The sequence below is a fragment of the Pinus tabuliformis genome, chromosome 9 (assembly GCF_031772625.1).
Source record: "Pinus tabuliformis cultivar Carrire ecotype Pingquan chromosome 9, CPIR1, whole genome shotgun sequence".
NCBI lineage: Eukaryota > Viridiplantae > Streptophyta > Pinopsida > Pinales > Pinaceae > Pinus > Pinus tabuliformis.
In genome coordinates, this window is record NC_142307.1 from 1,204,870,746 (window position 1) to 1,204,888,741 (window position 17,996).

The 17,996-nt window shown below is 39.5% G+C and overlaps 1 long non-coding RNA gene across 2 annotated transcripts; it reads right to left on the minus strand.

Moving 5' to 3' along the window:
- Positions 1 to 343: 343 nt before the first annotated feature.
- Positions 344 to 1,372, minus strand: LOC149152874 (uncharacterized). Of its 2 annotated transcripts, XR_016263593.1 has the most exons (4): positions 1,271 to 1,372; positions 908 to 1,023; positions 772 to 826; positions 344 to 651 (listed from the first exon to the last, which is right to left on the minus strand). It is a non-coding gene; the product is annotated as an uncharacterized LOC149152874 (long non-coding RNA). The 2 variants fall into 2 exon arrangements; XR_016263594.1 differs by lacking the exon at positions 772 to 826.
- Positions 1,373 to 17,996: the final 16,624 nt, after the last annotated feature.

Genomic DNA, 17,996 nt, shown 5'->3' on the forward strand with positions numbered 1-17,996 from the left:
TAAGCATTAGTAGAAAGACTATAGACTGTATCCATTTATTGTATTATCAATGGCATCAATTATATGCATATCGAAAATAAGGAATAACTGTAGGAAATATATCTATATATAAACATATTGATACATATCAAAGAGTTTCAACAAATTCCTAACAGTAGTATCTTTGAAAATAAAGACCTATTTATATTAATCCTCAAGAATGTTTTTTTGTAAATAGCAACTATGGCTAGTGTTTAAGGCCAAGTACCAATTTAATCAAAGTTACATGGAAATATTGTAACCACAACAAAAAGGAAACCAAGTGAAAATTGTGGAAGCCTTATTTTAAAAATATTTACTTAGAAATTGTCAATACCAAGGCTGATTGGCCTTATACATTAAAAAAATAAGATTCAAAAGTACATATATTTCTCTAAATTTTGGAAGATCCTGGGTCAAATGGAGAGCTCGTTGGATAGATCTTCATCGTTGATATAAAACCTAAGTATTAAATAAGCACAGAAAAATGTTATGGCCATCACGTCAAGTACCCTGGACAAGAATAAAGTCTACATAAGAACCTGGTATATTGCAAAGTCGAGCAGAGTCGCCATAAAAAAACCCATAAAAAAGACAACCACGCCTAGGGTTCTCTTTCTGGGAGGGAAAAAACTGCAAAGGCAAAGGAGTATTATTAGAACCCTTAGAAGAAAGAAATGTGAAAAAAGGTGTTTAATGAAAAACCCCTAAATTAGATATAATGAGTAAGAGGAGTCCAAATGAGAACATTACCTTATCACAAAGGATACATGAAATGACATCCTTCTCTTAAAGCCACACCGTATTACTGATTAAAGAAAAAAAAACTCGCAAATTAAATAGAAAGAGGAAAAATTGAGCTAGGGTTTATTCGAGAGGAATATTTTACCTGTTATGTGGATGGAAACAATCTTGCATGAGCTAATCGAACATGGGAAAACCTAGTTCTAGGGGCTGCCTCCTATTGTTGTACCCATCTAGAAAATATTAATCGAGAAATTAAATCTGAAACAAGAGCATAAATCATTATATTTACGTGAAGGGAAATTGAAATAGACATATAAATTTAATGAGTTGATAAAGAATTAAACCATGAAAGGTGCTGCAGAAAGTCGGAAAATAGCCTAACTTGGAGATGTCCAAAATCATGTGGTCGCTACCATATTTTCCTAACAAAGCCATGGAATCCTGACGTACTAAAAAATACAAAGAGTCGACTCTCATCAAGGTATAGAATCATATAAGAGCATACCAGAGGAAATGGGGTTGCAAAGCTCGGTTTGGAACACAAGAGTGTGCAAATGGAATTGGAGTGACGAACAGGGTGTAGGTAGTTACTCCAAACTAACCACAAATCCCCTTTGCTATTGATCAAAAACCTAAAACTCATGGACTGTTGATGCTAAGACATGTCATAAGGCACTGTGACAGATGACCAACCCTTCAATTACGTGGCCTTCACATGGGATGAAAGCCAACATGTCGCCACTCATGTACAACATCACATGATGCCCTTCAATATCTAGACACTTTGGAGCGATCACATTGATATTTAATATCAAGTTCTATGAACTGGGTCGATGTATAACATAGCATATCGAACCTTATATATGTTTTTGTGTGAACCCTTAATACCTTGTGGTAGACCATATGAAAGGTCAATGAAATTATGAATGCTACCATGGTAATACGAGGACACTGTGAGGGAGTGACAATGTTAATAATCATTTGAAAAGTAAAGAGGTCTATAGGACTAATATTTTAAATACAAAAAAAATAGATCTATGTTATTGACTTTGTCGAGAAGGTACATATCTATGTTAACGAAAAAATGATATATATATATATATATAGTCATGAGAAAAAGTCCAACTTAGAAATAAGATAAATAGATCTAGATGACATTCGGTGGAAATTTTATGGCAAGGAAAATTACGGCCCCGTGATTTATTTTGAATGCAAATATAAAAAAAATTAAGAGCTTTCCATTCCTTAGTTTTTATTGAGACAAAATTGGATATGTCCTTATAAGACTCCTTGTTTGCAACAATTTAAAAAAAAATTACGTCTCCTTTTGCTTTATTATAAAGAAAAAAGAAATTTTATGAGGGATAGTACACGTGGTGTCCCTGAATCACTCTGTGAATTTTCTGTGTCTATATATAGCTATCACACAAAAAGATTCAATTTTGGCACAACAAATTGACGATTGGTTATTTTTATGTGAGGAAAATTTATTAGGATTTTATGCCTTTAAATAGGCTACATTAGAGAAGAATACGATGGAAAAAATCCATGGTTTGTGAAAATCGTGAGTCAAAATGTTTATATAGTTTTTTATTATTATCCCAGAGGAACCCAACAACTCACAGGACACATAGCTACTAGTAAACCTTTGGGGTATACGACTTGTCCTCCTCTTCGTAAACCAGGACATAATCAGGGGGATTTGAACCTTGGATTTGACAAGTTACTATAACTAGGCAAAGGCTTACTGACCACATAAGGGATATTGATTGCAAAGGAGGAAATTGTCAACTTGTTTAAAATTGTTGGATATTCCATAGCCACCATCAAAGCCATGAATGCTTTGTGGTGCCAGAGGGAAAGAGCTTGACAAACATTATCATTTGGATTAAACAAGATTCCAATTTCCTTTCACATTCCTCACATTTCCAAGTCAAAAAACACCTTAAATATGTGGTATACAAGTAGGCTAACATAGCTTCAGACATTGAGATTGGAATACTATTGAAAAATGGGAGTAACACTACATCTTATATCCCATAGCTCTAAGTTTAGATTCATGGTTTCACATATCATTTATTCTCTCAGGAGTGAGAAAATGGTTCATCATTCCATTTGCATCAGTTTGGGAGACTGAAGGATTCTTTGTAGTACCTTAAGCATGTGTTCATTAATTTTTCTTGTGGCTATTCAAGGATCCCATTATATTATGTGATTTATCAATGGGATAACAGAGTGTGTAGGTGTTAGAATTGGGCAACAACACATCCTAGTTTTGGTGGGGATAGAAACATTGGTATGCTTGTTAATTCTCTTAGACATCCCATCAACATTGTATATGCAAGCTTCAGGCTCAACTACATCCATAAGGATTTGGTCTAAGGGGATTTTTCTAGCTTTTTGGGAATCAACGATAACTTATATAATATATGTCTCCATTCATTGATTCTTCACTCTCCATTCCCTTTCATAAACATAGATTTTTTCCTTTTGGGGTAGGCACATCACTCGATTGGTTTGATAAAGTTTAAGTGAAGGAGTTTTTCCATATCAAACTAGCTCCTTCCGTTCTCTCAATCACTTATTTTCATTTGTTTGATATATTTAATTTTCAGCCCTTCTGGTTTTTCCATCCTTTATTTTATATCTTCTGAAGCCTAGAATCATTAGGCAACAATTGGGGAAGGCTACTTCAACAAGCTTGTGTACAAATGCACATAATGAGATAGGTTTATATTGAGACTTCTATAGTTTATGGTAAGTCTTATTATTTCTTGTATTCAAATACTTTTATATATTTTTTTTTCAGTTCTATTTGTAATTCATCATGAACTACTAAATTTTTAATGAAATTTCATGGAAGTATATAAGTTTGCAGTCCTTAACCCTGTTCAAGTTCTTTCCTACTCTACAAATCCCAAAAAAGGTTTCTCTTTAGAAACCATAATCAAAAGGGTTTCCTTATTAGGGACTAGGTCATCTCTATTGGATAGAAAATCATCCCAACATGAACAAAAGTGATATCAATGAATCCAAAAGAATTTTGAGAAGTTGCAAAGAGCTAATTCATTTTAATAAGAAGACTGTTTTGTGAGCCTACTCTAAGATCAATGAATTGGAGCACCATTGTATCATGTAGCATGATGACATTATGAGTTTGTTGATTTAATAGAATCAAAGGATTGGTTTATTGGAAGTTGAGGACTTGGTTAGAAAGTTGGCATTGAAACTTCAAAAAGACAATATGTCATTAGTCTCAAATAATCAAGTCAAGCATATTAGATCATGTAGTCAATGGGGGAGAGGCTTGCTTCTAAAAGGAGGAAAGGATAGGGTGTTGATCTGAGTAGATTAGTAATGCTGTGCTAATTCCTCATTCAGAATAAAACCCAAGATGCTGAACAGAAGCAAAATAACAGCAACGAACATCAAAATACAACACACAACACAGAGATTTGATGAGGAGTTCACCCCTCCTAGGTTACGTCTCCTTGGTATAGCTTGCAATGCTTGGGCCTCTCTATTATGCTCAAAATTACAATAAAAGTGTGTTTACAATGCTCAAATGCCTCTGAAACCTATCTCCATGAGTTCAGAATCATCAAAAAATGGTTATCTAGCCTCTTTTTGCAACCAATTTGGTGGAAAACTGAAGAAGTTATGACTTCTCTTAGTTCTCCCACTATTCGTTTCACAAATTTCTCCAAACCCGACAAAAACCCACAATTTTGTACCAAAATCCATTAATTGAACGCGAATTTTGCCTCGCGGTGGGACTTATTTCGTCAGCACCGACTGTTTTATCACAATTCACAATCGGCGGAGTTATGAGGGCTTATGGTCTGTGGAGAAGGCAGAAATGTGCGATTGCGATATCGACGGACCTGACGGAACATTAAACTGCAACCTATAACTTATCGCATCCATATCCTTTCGCTAATCGCAATCGCGAAGTACTGACAATATTATATATATGCGGGACTCTACCCTGTTTGTGATATGCGATTGCGATATCACATCACAACCTAGTACCTGTCACGGGCATAATCTCTGTAACACTGACCCTTGGCTGATCTACGATTGCGATATCGCATCGCAACCTGATACTGGCCAGGGGCTGATTTCTGTAATACTTCCCTGTTTGCGAAGTGCGATTGCGATTTATCGCATCACAAACTTGGCCTTGCTTGGGGCCGATTCTTTAACACGACTCGCCCATGACATGCGATTTGCGATATGTGGGGGCCAATGGTAGCTTGCCACTTGGCGCTTCCTCATTCGTTGAAAGACCTTACGACATCATCCAATCCTACCATGTAAGCAAGTTAAATATGAACTTTGACTTGCTCTAACTTCTGCATACAAGCTCGGATTTGAGTGTCGTTTTCACTGTTGGAATTAGAATGACGAGCTCTTCGACCTGAAGCTAATTTTAACAAAATTCTGACGCTTTTATTTTTGAGCATAAACTTGAGCACCTGATTCTCCTCCCCACTGGAAGCTTTTGGACCCCAAAATATTATATTAAGTTATTGAACAGATGAGGGTACTGTTTCCTCAACTTCCCCTCTTCAATCCATTTAGCCTTTGATGGATTTGTACCTTTGAGACCCACTCGAAGATCATCAACATTTCCCCTCTTTGATGACCTCATTCTTCTATTAAGTATGGTGTCTTGCTGAAGTTCATAAAGAAATTCTAGAGAAAAATCTTCAATTTATGGAATCTATACACTTTCTCCTTGATCTTCAATCAAAGGAGGCTCATACAATCTCAGTTTTTCAACATTAACAACGAAATAAATTTGCATATATGAAGGCAAATCAAACTTGAAAGCATTATTACCAATCTTTTCTAGAATTTTAAATGGACGATAACAGATTGGTTTCAGCTTTTTACCTTCACCTTGAAGCCTTTCCTTGCTAATGTAAAGCCAAACTTCAACACCTACTTGAAACTGATGATCCACAGGATGCTTATCATGCCTTGCCTTATACTTGCCTTAATTATTTTCTAGTTGTTCTTGAACTGTTTGGTGAATCAACTGAATTTTCTCAATGAATTTCTTTTATTTGTCTATGTCGCTATTTCCATATACATCCAGATATTTCTCAAAGATGAAATCCAAAGGCGATTTAAGCAAATAACCAATACATGCCTCAAAAGGTGAAGTTAGAGTAGAGGAGTGTTTTGCTTGGTTGTAAGCATGATGAATATAATACAACTATTCATCCCACAACTTAGGATGTTAGCTGCAATATCTCTTAGCAAATGAATAAATGTCCTGTTAACCACTTCAGTTCGACCATATGTTTGCGGATGGAAGGTTGTACTTTTATTCAACTTAGTGTCAATCAAGTTCCATAAATTTGATAAAAAATTCCCAACAAAACGGGAATCACGATCACTTATGATAGAAGTAGGTAATCCAAAATGAACCCATACATTTTGAAAGAAAATTTGAGCTGTTTTTTCAGCTGTAATTTGTTTTTTTACAAGGCATCAATATGCACATCTTGTTGAACCTATCCACAACTACGTACAAATAATCATGACCTTTTCTTGATAAAGGAAGACCTCCTACAAAATCCATAGAAACACTCTCCCATGGACGTGAAGGCACTGGAACTGGTGTGTACAATCCTAGTTTCCTATTACTAGGCTTACTAACTGCACACGATGAACAAGCTCAGATAAAACATGGCACACTTTCAAGCATATAAGGCTAGTAAAAATACCTCCGACGATTTTCCACTATTTTACTTACACCGAAATGTCCAACAATAAGAGAAGTATGCGCTTCCCATGTGACATTTACTCTCTCTCCTTGTGGAACTCAAAGTTTTCCCAAATGATACAACATATTATCATGTACATGGTAGTCTAATTCCTCAACTTGGTGTCTTCAACTCAAGTTTGAATATACCTCTTGAAAGTCAACATCATGTGCGTATTTGATGAACCCCAGAAATGGGTAATTATATGGGCTCATTTTGCCTCCTAACTTAGTTTAATCCACCATTCTCTTAGCTTATTGCATGTTTTTTTATTATATTTATGCTTCTAGAGTGAGATGGGTTGGTTATTATGCCATGGAGTCTAATGTGTGTTTAATGCAGATTTTTGTTGAATTTTGGAGATAAAGTCAAAGATTTAATGGACAATTAGAAGCAATATTTCGAAGTCGACAAGGGAGAGTATTTATAGGAGGGTATCCCCCTCATTTATGACTCCCCACTCCGAATTCTCCATCATGCAGCTTGGAGCACAAACAACCACATCAATGCACTAAAGAGGCAGTCGAGCAAGTGGAGGATAACTTCTGTTGATCTCAAGTTTTGGGAGCCAAGCCTCCCTGATTTTAAGGAATTTGTTGGAAGCTTTAGTTGTATAAGTAGAGAGGCCTAGGGCCTCATTAGGGAGTTGGTCAAATTTTCGAATTTTTGTTGCAGCTTTGCTCTGCTCAACTTCGAGCTTACTTTTGTTGATAGTTTTATGTAATCCTATTATTATTTTGATAATGAAGATGAGATCCTTGTTGAGCTAGCACTGAGTTACCTCAGAGGGCTGAAGCTCTTGGGTTAGGGCCCAATCCAAGCAACCAAGCTCATCTTGTTTGTATTTATATGCTTTGTTTCAGTTTATGAATTAGTTGCAGTTAGATAAATTTCTTTCTTGGTTAAGAATAGGTTGCTTTTGGTGATTTAGAAGGTTGTTTCCATTTCAATTTTCTGTAGAAAGTTAAATAGTGATAGAAAGAAGATACAAAAAGGCCATCAACAGAGCCTTGGCTTCCTTTCATCCCCTTGGGACCATGAACTGAGGCCAAGACCCTCTTGCTGCCACAAAAACACAGATTTTCCTTTTCCATAGGATGTCTAGTGTTGCAGTTTGTTAGAAGGTTAATGCTTTGCTTTAAGATCTATTCCACCATGCTCATTTCTATCTTTGAAATAAATTTCCTTCCATTCTTTCTTTCCATGTATTTTTTTCAACATTTACTTTTCTAGATCAAAGTTTAGATTAGCTTGATGAAAATTCTATTTTTTTTTTTTTTATCTAGTTTCTTTGCTTGCTTAATTTCATTATTTGATTTTCAGTTCTCTTGCAGCAAATATCTTCTCACAATAATTAAGCCAATCAGCCATCACCATCTCTCTTTGATCTATGTTCCACAGGTCACCCAAAGTCCCTCACAAATCTGCCTTAGTTTTCTGCACTTTTCTCATAAACTTTCCTCTCTTTCCTTGAACAACTCCGACCATATTTCTTTCTCCTAGTCATTCTTGATGAACCCTAGACACCTTAACACATCATCCTAGCCTTCAAATACCCTTTCCACCCACTTCCCACCTTCAAAATTTCCAAAACTACTCTCGGCATCCTCCTGTAGACCTCTTGTAGATCCCCTGCAGCCTCTTGTAGATTTTCCTGTAGGTGTCTTTTTGAAGTCTGATTGCAGGAAAAGCCTCCAGAAGGCCACCTGAGACCTCCTAGGACCCATCCACACCTTCCTACACCTCTGCAAATTCCAAAGTCATCCTCCATCGCCACCTAATCGCTGCCACACACACAAACAAATAAATTACATGCAAGACAATTTCACCTAAAAATACATAAAAATCCAAAAAGATGTTTTTTGCTCATTTGCTTCTAGAAATAGCTTGAGTAGATGTTGTTTACTTCCTGAGTAGGTAATGGCATTCATTTCATGGTTTTTCATCTCTCTTTCTGCAAAAGTAGGATTAGTTGGTTAAGTAGGGTTTGCTAGGTTTACTTCACATTTCAGTCTTCTTTCTCTTTCTGCAAGTAGAGTAGCCTCTGTAGAGTAAGCTTTCCTTTCTTTCATCACATATAAAGCTTCTTCTGGAATTCATAGAAGTTGGCTTGAGCTCCTAGTGATCTTGCGCCAGCTGACCAAGTGACAGTCTGCAATAAGAACTAGTACTTGTGCATACAACATCGTCGCTTACAAGTTTGTTACGAACTATCGGGTTGATAAAAGTAAAGTAGGAAGCCCAGGAGTTACAACATTATTGCTGCAATACTGGAGCTCACCACTTTTTGGCGTCGTTGCCGGGGAAGCGTCAGAGTATTTTGTGATTACTGCTTTCTTGTATTTTCTACTGCAACATTCTGCTAAGTAGTTTATTTCAACAAAAGTAGAGTAGTTGTTCCTTTCAGTTTTTGCATTTACTTTTCAATTCTGCAATTTCCATTTCAGCAAAAGTAGATTAGTCATTTCCTTGCTTTCCTTTCAATTCTGTAATTTCCATTTCAACAAAAGTAGATTATTCATTTCCTTGCTTTCAGTTATGCATTTAATTTGCTTTCCTTTTCAATTCTGCAATTTCATTTTAGCAAGTTCATTTCAATTAGTTGCAATTTGTTTGTTCAATCAATTTCAGCTTTGCAGGTACAAGCAGAAAAAAGCAAAAATTCAACCAAAAGATTTCTTTTCATGCCTCGTAGGAACATAGATATTCAGGAAAATTCTTGCCCAACACCCCCACCACATCACATAGCCACCCTTCTCTCTTCTTCGGTGGCAGTGACCAGGAAGAACCTTTAGGTGAACAACTAGAAATATTTGAAGAACCTATAGGGGAAGAATAAGAAGAAAACATCCTTTCCGAGACAATGGCTGAAAACAAAAATGTTAGGGGGAATGGAGAAAGAGTAGAGGGTACCTTTCCCATCCGAGAGACCAATGGGGACACCAAAATGAAGAACATAAGCCCTTTAGCCCTACCTCACTTCCATGGGTTGACTACAGAAGATCCCGACACCTTTTTGTTTGAGTTTGCTATTATCTGTCGAACCTATGACTATGCAGAAGACGAGCAAAAGTTGAAACTATTTCCTTCTACCCTCAAGGATGCAGCATTGCGCTGGTTCATGGGGTTACCTGGCAATAACATCACAACTTGGGCTCAGATGCAGCAGGCCTTTAATAACAAATATCGAGACTACTGTAGGTCAAAAGATACCAAGGAAGAAATCTTCCGAATGACCATGGGAAGTGATGAATCTTTGGAATATTATGAAGAGAGGTTCCAGCTCAGTTATAAAAGGGCCAGGTGCACACTTGACCCCGAATCTCTGAAGTTGGTCCTGCTCAGGGGAATTCCAGAAGACCTTCTAGACACCCTCCATCTATTGGTTGGGGGAGACATCTACCAACTACCTTATGAGGACATAAATAATGTTTTTAGAAACCATTCTAGAGTAGCCAGGAAGAGAGGTAGGGGGAGTCAACCCATAACTAGTACCTCCTCATCCAGTTCATCCATCAAAGGTGAACTTGGACACATGTTGGAAGACTTCAAGAGTGAGATGCTGCAGACTCTTGCCATGCAAATGGATACCTTGCATATGAAAAGGAAACAAGAGGAGGCAGAGAGGGCTTTGGCCATTTTCTGTCCTAGGTGCACCAGAAGGCATCCTAGGAACGAATGACCATTGAACTCTATAGAGGTTTGCTCAGTTTGTGAAGAAGATCATTCTACAGATAAGTGCCCTTCCTTGCCCGGGCTTAAAGCTGTATACCAGGGGGCCGAATGAGCCACTGAACCACTCTATTTCATGAATCAAAGGAGATAGCATGGACCTAGACCATACCAGCAAGGGATGCAAGGGACATCTCAGGCATACTACAACCCCAACCAAGCCTCTTCCATAGCTTCTTGGATCCCTCCTGCTCATCCTTCCTGGTCCATGCCTCCTCCTTGGTCCTATCCATCTCAATATCATGCCCAACCAACCGCTCATTCATTTCAACCCTATGCTCAACCACAACCTCAGTGGAATGCATCTCATCAGGGGTGGAGGCCCCAGTACAACTCTCCTCCCGCTCTTTTTCCTCCACCACCTGTTCCACCAAGGCAACCCCAAATGCCTGCCCAACCAAACCCGAACTCGAACAATAGACAGGCCCAACAAGTATATAGTGGGGAACCATCATGCCCAACCTATGCTGTGGAGATTCAGGAGATTAACCTCCGATCTGGGAAGGATCTCCCAGATAGCCAGCCTCTCCCTAAGGAGTTTGAGGAAGATAAAGAGGAAATTGAACCTAAAGCAATTCCACCCTTTTCTGAGAGACTATCCGGGACAACACAACCCACCCTAGAAGAAACTGAACTTCTGGGAGAGTTGAAACAGTTATGTGTAAAGATACCACTTCTCCAAGCCATAAAGGATGTGCCTATATACAATAGAATGATAAAAGAGAAGTGATTTAGGCATCAGGCAAGCGCAAGAGAGATGCCCCAACCATCAATGTCATAGGGCAACTATCCGACCTGATGTTGGGGTAGGTAATCTGTCTGAAATATCTGGACCCTGGAAGCCCAGTAGTTGACGTCCACATCAATGGCACCATGATCCCACACACCTTGGTTGATCTGGGAGCTACCATTAATGTGATGACAAAGGACACCATGCTCAAACTTAACCTCCAGGGCTCCTTGAGGAAGACCACGATAGTATTGCAGCTAGCCGACCGCTCCACCGTGACCCCTGAAGGGATTGGGGAGGATGTGATGGTCTCCATTGATTCTTGGGAGTACCCTGCTGATTTCTTAGTTATCCAGTCGAAGGCAAAGCTCACTGGGTATCCTCTCATCCTGGGAAGACCCTGGTTGGCCACTGCTGATGCTTACATCAGTTGTCAGGTTGGGAACATGACCATCAAGAACGTGCATATGTCCAAGTAGCTAATCCTATACCCTCCTGCCCAACCCTTGCTAGAACATGATATACCTCTCTGGTTGGAGGAGGAGGATGAGGATGAAGTCTATTCTGCACCACTATGTGCAGTAGAAACTGTCAGGGGGGGGGGGGGAACTGTAAAATGAGGATGATCTCATTGAAAATTTAATTCAGAATCCACCCCCCAATATTTTTCCATTAGAAGATCTAGTGAAAGAAACCCAAGACAATACCTTAACTGACCTTTGTGTGGCCCACCCGACCTCTCTTCGTGTTAAGAATATAGAGTTCGACCCAGAAAGAACCTTGAAAATGAACTCATCCCTATCCACTTCCCAGGAGAAGGAACTGTGCAGCTTATTGAGGAAACATTTAGATGCCTTCGCCTGCAGTTATAAGGAGATGAAAGGAGTGCACCCTTCAATATGTACTCATCATATGTACATTAAGGAAGATTGCAAACCAGTCAGTCAACCTCAAAGGAGGATGAATCCAACCCTTAAAGACATTGTTAAGGAAGAATTGCAAAAATTACTTGATGCATGATTCATCTACCCCATATTTGACAGTGAATGGGTCTCTCCTTTGGTGCTAGTGCCAAAGAAAAATGTTAAGTGGAGAATCTATGTCGATTATCGGGAACTAAACAAAGCCACTAAAAAGGACCATTTTCCTTTGCCTTTCATAGATCAAGTATTAGATGGTCTGGCGGGGAAAAAGTTTTTCTCCTTCATAGATGGGTTTAGTGGGTAGAATCAGATCCAAATCAGCGCGAAAGACCAAGATAAGACCACTTTCACTTGTCCTTAGGGTACCTTCGCATATCGGGTCCTTCCTTTTGGTTTGTGCAACACTCCAGCCACTTTCCAGAGAGCAGTATTGAGTATATTTTCTGAACTGGTTCATGATGCAGTGGAGATATATATGGATGATTTTACTCCTTATGGTTCTAACTTTCAGGAAGCTTTATCTATCCTAGGAAAAGTTTTGGACAAGTGTATTGAAATGAACTTGTCCCTCAGTTTGAAAAAATGTGAATTTTTGATAATTGAAGGGACTGTGCTAGGTCATGCAATATCTCAACAAGGATTGCAGGTGGACCCCAACAAAGTTGCCATCATCTAAAGGGCCCCACCTACTCAAAAGGTAAGAGATGTCCGAAGTTTCCTAGGCTTAGCTAGATATTACAGAAGATTCATTAAAGATTTCAGTAAGTTAGCCTCTTCGTTGTTTGGTCTTTTAGGAAAAGATGTCAAGTTCATATGGACTGAAAACTGTCAAGAAGCCCTAGATACCTTGAAAAGCAAACTTGTGACTGCCCCAATTTTGAGAGGCCCAAATTGGGCCCTACCTTTCCACATTCACACAGATGCCTTGAACAAAGCAATAGGAGCAGCCTTGGGACAAATTGATGAAAATTTACCTTATGCCATATACTTTATAAGTAAAAATTTGTCAAAGGCAGAGTTAAACTACACGGTAACCGAGAAGGAACTCCTAGCTGTAGTGCATTCCTTAAACAAATTCAGACATTACATCACAGGCTATCAAACCTTTTTACACACTGATCATGCTGCAATTAGGTATTTAATGAACAAACCAGATGTAAATGCTCACATTATTAGATGGTTGCTTTTACTGCAACAGTTTGATTTAACCATTGTTGATAAGCCTAGTAAAGAAAATGTTGTTGCTGAATTTTTGTCTAGAGTAAATTTTCCTGCAGGTGAAGAAGGAATGGTGGATGATCAAATGCCAGATGAACACCTATTTGCTATCTCAGTACTCTCTCCATGGTTTGCTGATATAGCAAATTACTTGGTTTCAGCATAGTTCCCACCACACCTATCCTCAAAAGAGAAGAGCAAGATTGTAAGGAAAAGCACCCCTTTCACCTGGATTGGGGGCAATCTCTTCAAACTTGGCCCAGATCAGATCTTGAGAAGATGTGTCAGGGAGGAGGAAGTTTTTGACATTCTCCTAACCTGTCATGATGGGCCTTGTGGAGGTCATTTTGCAGCAAAGAGGACTGCCTTCAAAATATTGCAGGCAGGCTACTATTGGCCCACTCTTCATCAAGATGTGAGGAGATATACCAGCCAATGTGATCAGTGTCAAAGGATGGGGAAACCTACTCCAAAGGATGAGATGCCCATGCAACCTCAAGTGACCTTTGAGCCATTTGAGAAGTGGGGCATGGACTTTGTGGGTCCTATCAACCCTCCTTCAAAACAGAAGCAATATGTCATTGTGTGCACCGATTATCTGACAAAATGGGCAGAGATGAAGGCCATCAAGGCAGCAACAAAGGAAAAAGTAGTTGAGTTTTTAAGATAAAACATATTCTATAAGTTTGGGTATCCAAGAGAACTGGTCACAGATCAAGGCAGTCAGTTCACTTCCAATTTGATTGAAAACCTACTTACACATCATAAAATCAAGCACAAGACTTCCACCCCTTACCATCCACAAGCCAATGGGCAGGTGGAAGTCACTAACAGAGCTTTGGAAGGAATTCTAACCACGACAGTGAGCAGCAGCAAAAAATATTGGGTGGATAGACTAGTTGAGGCCACCTAGTCCTACAACACAACATGGAAGACCACTACAGGGTTCACACCTTATGAACTGGTCTATGGGAAGAAGGCTTTGCTGTCAATAGAATTTTAATACAATACACTAAGGATAGAAGCTCAGCTGGACCTAGACCTCAGGCATGCACAGAGGGAAAGACTACTCCAGCTCAATGGATTGGATGAAAAAATATTGCAGGCCCTTCCCCACATAGAGGTAGTTTAGCTTCAGAGGAAGATATGGCCTGACAAAAACATCAAGGAGAAGCAATTCCAAGAGGGAGATTAGGCACTGCTCTATGACTAAAGGTACAAAGACTTCAAAGGCAAGCTGAGGACAAGATGGCTGGGACCCTACACTGTGGAAAAATGCAATACCAATGGTTCAGTTCTGATCAGAACCATTGATGAGGAAGCCATCCCCGTGCTTGTCAATGGACATAGGTTGAAAATTTACAAGAAGCCCCTCTCCAAGCGAGAGTTCATTGAAGATATGAACAAGACAATGTTGGTAGTGGAGCAGGTCTTAGCCTCCACTCTACCCACTCATTGAAGAAGTAGAAAAAAGAAAAAATAAAAAATAATAAGGACTCAAGTGAAAACCTCCATGAGGCGCTTGAGTCCCATCATTGGGTTGAAAACCTCTTTTGAGGCGGCCTAGTGATGACAAAAACAAAAAAAGAGAGAGAATAAGATCCCTGGGTGAAAACCTCCCTTGGAGGCGCCCAGGGCAGGCAATTAGGGTGAAAACCTCCTTGAGGCACCCTAGTTGTCTTTAAAAAAAAAGAAAAAAAGAAAAAAAAATAGAGAAAAAATAGAGAAAAGAAGAAAGAGAAAATTGACTCTTAATGTGCATTGCAGGTTACTGGTGGACCACAGGGAGCAAGAGAAGATGCCACAAAGCCTATTTCGTCTCCTCCACACTCTTATCCATCATTTCTAACCTTTCTTCCACCTCACTGTGTTTTTTTGCCAAAGACTGTGTGTTCTACAGGAGGCCCTGTGTATTCTACAGGAGGCTCCTGTAGAAATCACAAAGAGCTAGAAATGGTTCCAGAAAGCAATTTGAGGTGCTGGGAAGTTGCATGAAGAGCATGTAGAACCTCCTACAGCTATCCACCCTCCTAGCCATCCATCCCACACCTGCACCACCTCATCATCATCATTTCTTTTCCTCCCTGTCGAAAAACACAGAAACTAGTTTTTAGAAATAAACCAAAAATAAAGGGAGCAACACCTCCAAATCTCACCTGCAGCTTACCAAATACCTCTCCATCTCCATCAGCATCTCTGGTATCATCCTCATAGCTCCCAGCACAAAAATCAACTAAAAATTTTAAAGGGAGAAGCAGCTACAAGAGCTCCTGTAGGATTTCCTGTAGCAGTTGATCCCCTTAAAATCAAGCCACAACAACAAAAGAAGTGCAACCAGGGGATTGAAGGGGATATCTAAAGCTAGATCTAGCCAGAGGATACCTGCACAAAGCAAACAAGCCATACAACAGATAGCAAAAAGCATGCAATAGAGGAAATACAGGCATGCAACAATTGAAACACAAGCATGCAACAACAAAAGGAACCAAAATGCCTCACAACACGTACATTCGACTCCCATGTAAGTGACTAAACCTCTCCTCTGTTGCATCTGTGTAATTGAAAAATATGCATAAGCAAATGAGATGGTTAGGGTTGAACGAGAAAAGGTGGCCAGTTAACTAGCCACCCTCATCCAGTTGACTGCGCTCATCTGGAGATGTCACCACATGTGTGCCTAGTCAACTCACAGAAAAATCCAAAGGACAAGTAGTGGAGGGTATGAAAAATCGATGCAATGATGGGAAGTGATTGCGGGGAAGAGCCATGATGACAAGGCAGTGGGGACCAACGGTCCAAATATGGCAACACACATTTTTTCCAGCTCACCCCCATCACCGGAAATATCTAAAAGAAGAAATAAGTATTCCTCCTCGAAACTCCTTCACCACCTTTTATTTCATTTCATCCTCTTCCACTTAGCTGCAACAAGCTCTCTGTCACCACCATTTCCTCGAAACCACCGTTTTCCATCGCTTTTATCCATCCTCCTACTATCGGCATTCTATAGGAGCAGTAGCAGGTTCTACAGGAGCACCTACAGCCAGTTCTATAGGAGGGGCAATAAGCAGTTTTTAAGGAGAAAACACGGGGTTTCTGCTCGAATTCTGGATTGAAGAGGTAGGTTTTGTGCATACCCACTTTTATTATCAATATGTGCAAGGATTGATATAATTTTAAGGAGGAATTGAGTCCATAGAAGAAGAGGAATTACATAAAAAAAATTTGCTTGTTTTCTTAAAAAAAAACATAGTTTTTCTCTGTTTTCCTGTTTTCTACAAAATTCTTGTCTCCATCATTTGGTCTTCAAAAGGGGTATAAGAAAAATTACAGGGGGATTCATGAGGAAGGAGCCCACAAATTCAACCAGGCTTCATGAACATCCCGAAGTGGTAGCCATTTTCACCAGAGCAAATTGGATGCCATTTTTTGAGAAATTCCAAGGGTTTGATGAAGAAGTGGCTCAGGAGTTTGCCCTTTCTTTAGTCCCTCACTCGAGGACCCATGCCACTATTACTTTTAGAGGTATCTCCATGGATATACCCTAGAATTTATCAGTAGGGTTAACACCCTTCCTCTTGGATTACCTTGGAGAAAATATGAAAAGCCAATTGGACAGTTTGCCAAGAAAAAATTCTTCCAAAACAATGAACATCCTGTAGAAGACAAAAGTGGCATTACTTAAAAGACAATTGCAAGAGAGGGAGACACAACTAGCATGCATGGCCAGCTGGTCTATGGAGGCACTGCAGTGAAGAAAACCAACAAAATCATATGGATTATACCTCAAGGACCAATGGCTGCAGTTTCAGATAAAGACTTTGGCATAGAGAGGCACAATGCCTTTCCAAGATTATAGATAGTTTATGGACCTATGTGACCAAAGTTCATCAGAAGACAAGGAAAAAATAGCAGGGTTGTATTTGCATAACATGACCCTCACCAATATGACCGTGTGGGACCCCAATGCTAGGCTAGGGGACTTGCAACTAATGGCCATGGCATCATGGACGAATCATGAGGAATTAAGGGCAACATAGATAAGGAAGTTGATAAAGGAGCAACATGAACCCCTAATTATTAGAGTTGAGCCATCAAACCCCATGGCTCTCATCAGCACACACCAGCTGCTTGCAAATAATCCTCAAAATGCCCCTAAGTATATCAATGATCAAGCTTAGGCCATTGCACATTTTGAGGATGTGGAAAGATTACTTGGGGATGACTGCATTCATGCTTGTATGAGGAGGTGGAACACACTACCACACATCTTACAGATCAGGGAGTATCACTCCCCAACAAGGATGAAAGAAGCATTAAGGAGAGTGCCACTGTACAAGCACTGTATGCAGAGTTTGAAGGTCAATTGGATTGGCCTCAAACTAAGTCCCCCATTGCTGTTAGGACTGCTAGAGGGAAGAAAAGAGGAAGAAGAGCAACAACAGTGGGAAGAGGTGGACAGAAAGGTAGGATTCCATGACAAAGCAGAGGACCTCACATCAAAAGCATGGGATGTCAGGGAGTCCATTAGGGCCATCAAGGATGAGGAGATGGACTAGTTGTTCAGAGGATGAATAACACCTTTAGTAGGGGGTTGATGATGAGCCCCAGAAATGAGTAATTATATGGGCTCATTTTTCCTCCTAAGTTAGTTTAATCCACCATTCTCTTAGCTTATTGCATGTTTTTTGATTATATTTATGCTTCTAGAGTGAGATGGGTTGGTTATTATTCCATGGAGTCTAATGTGTGTTTAATGCAGATTTTTGTTGAATTTTGGAGATAAAGTCAAAGATTTAATGGACAACTGGCAGCAATAAATTGGAGGAGACAAGGGAGAGGATTTATAGG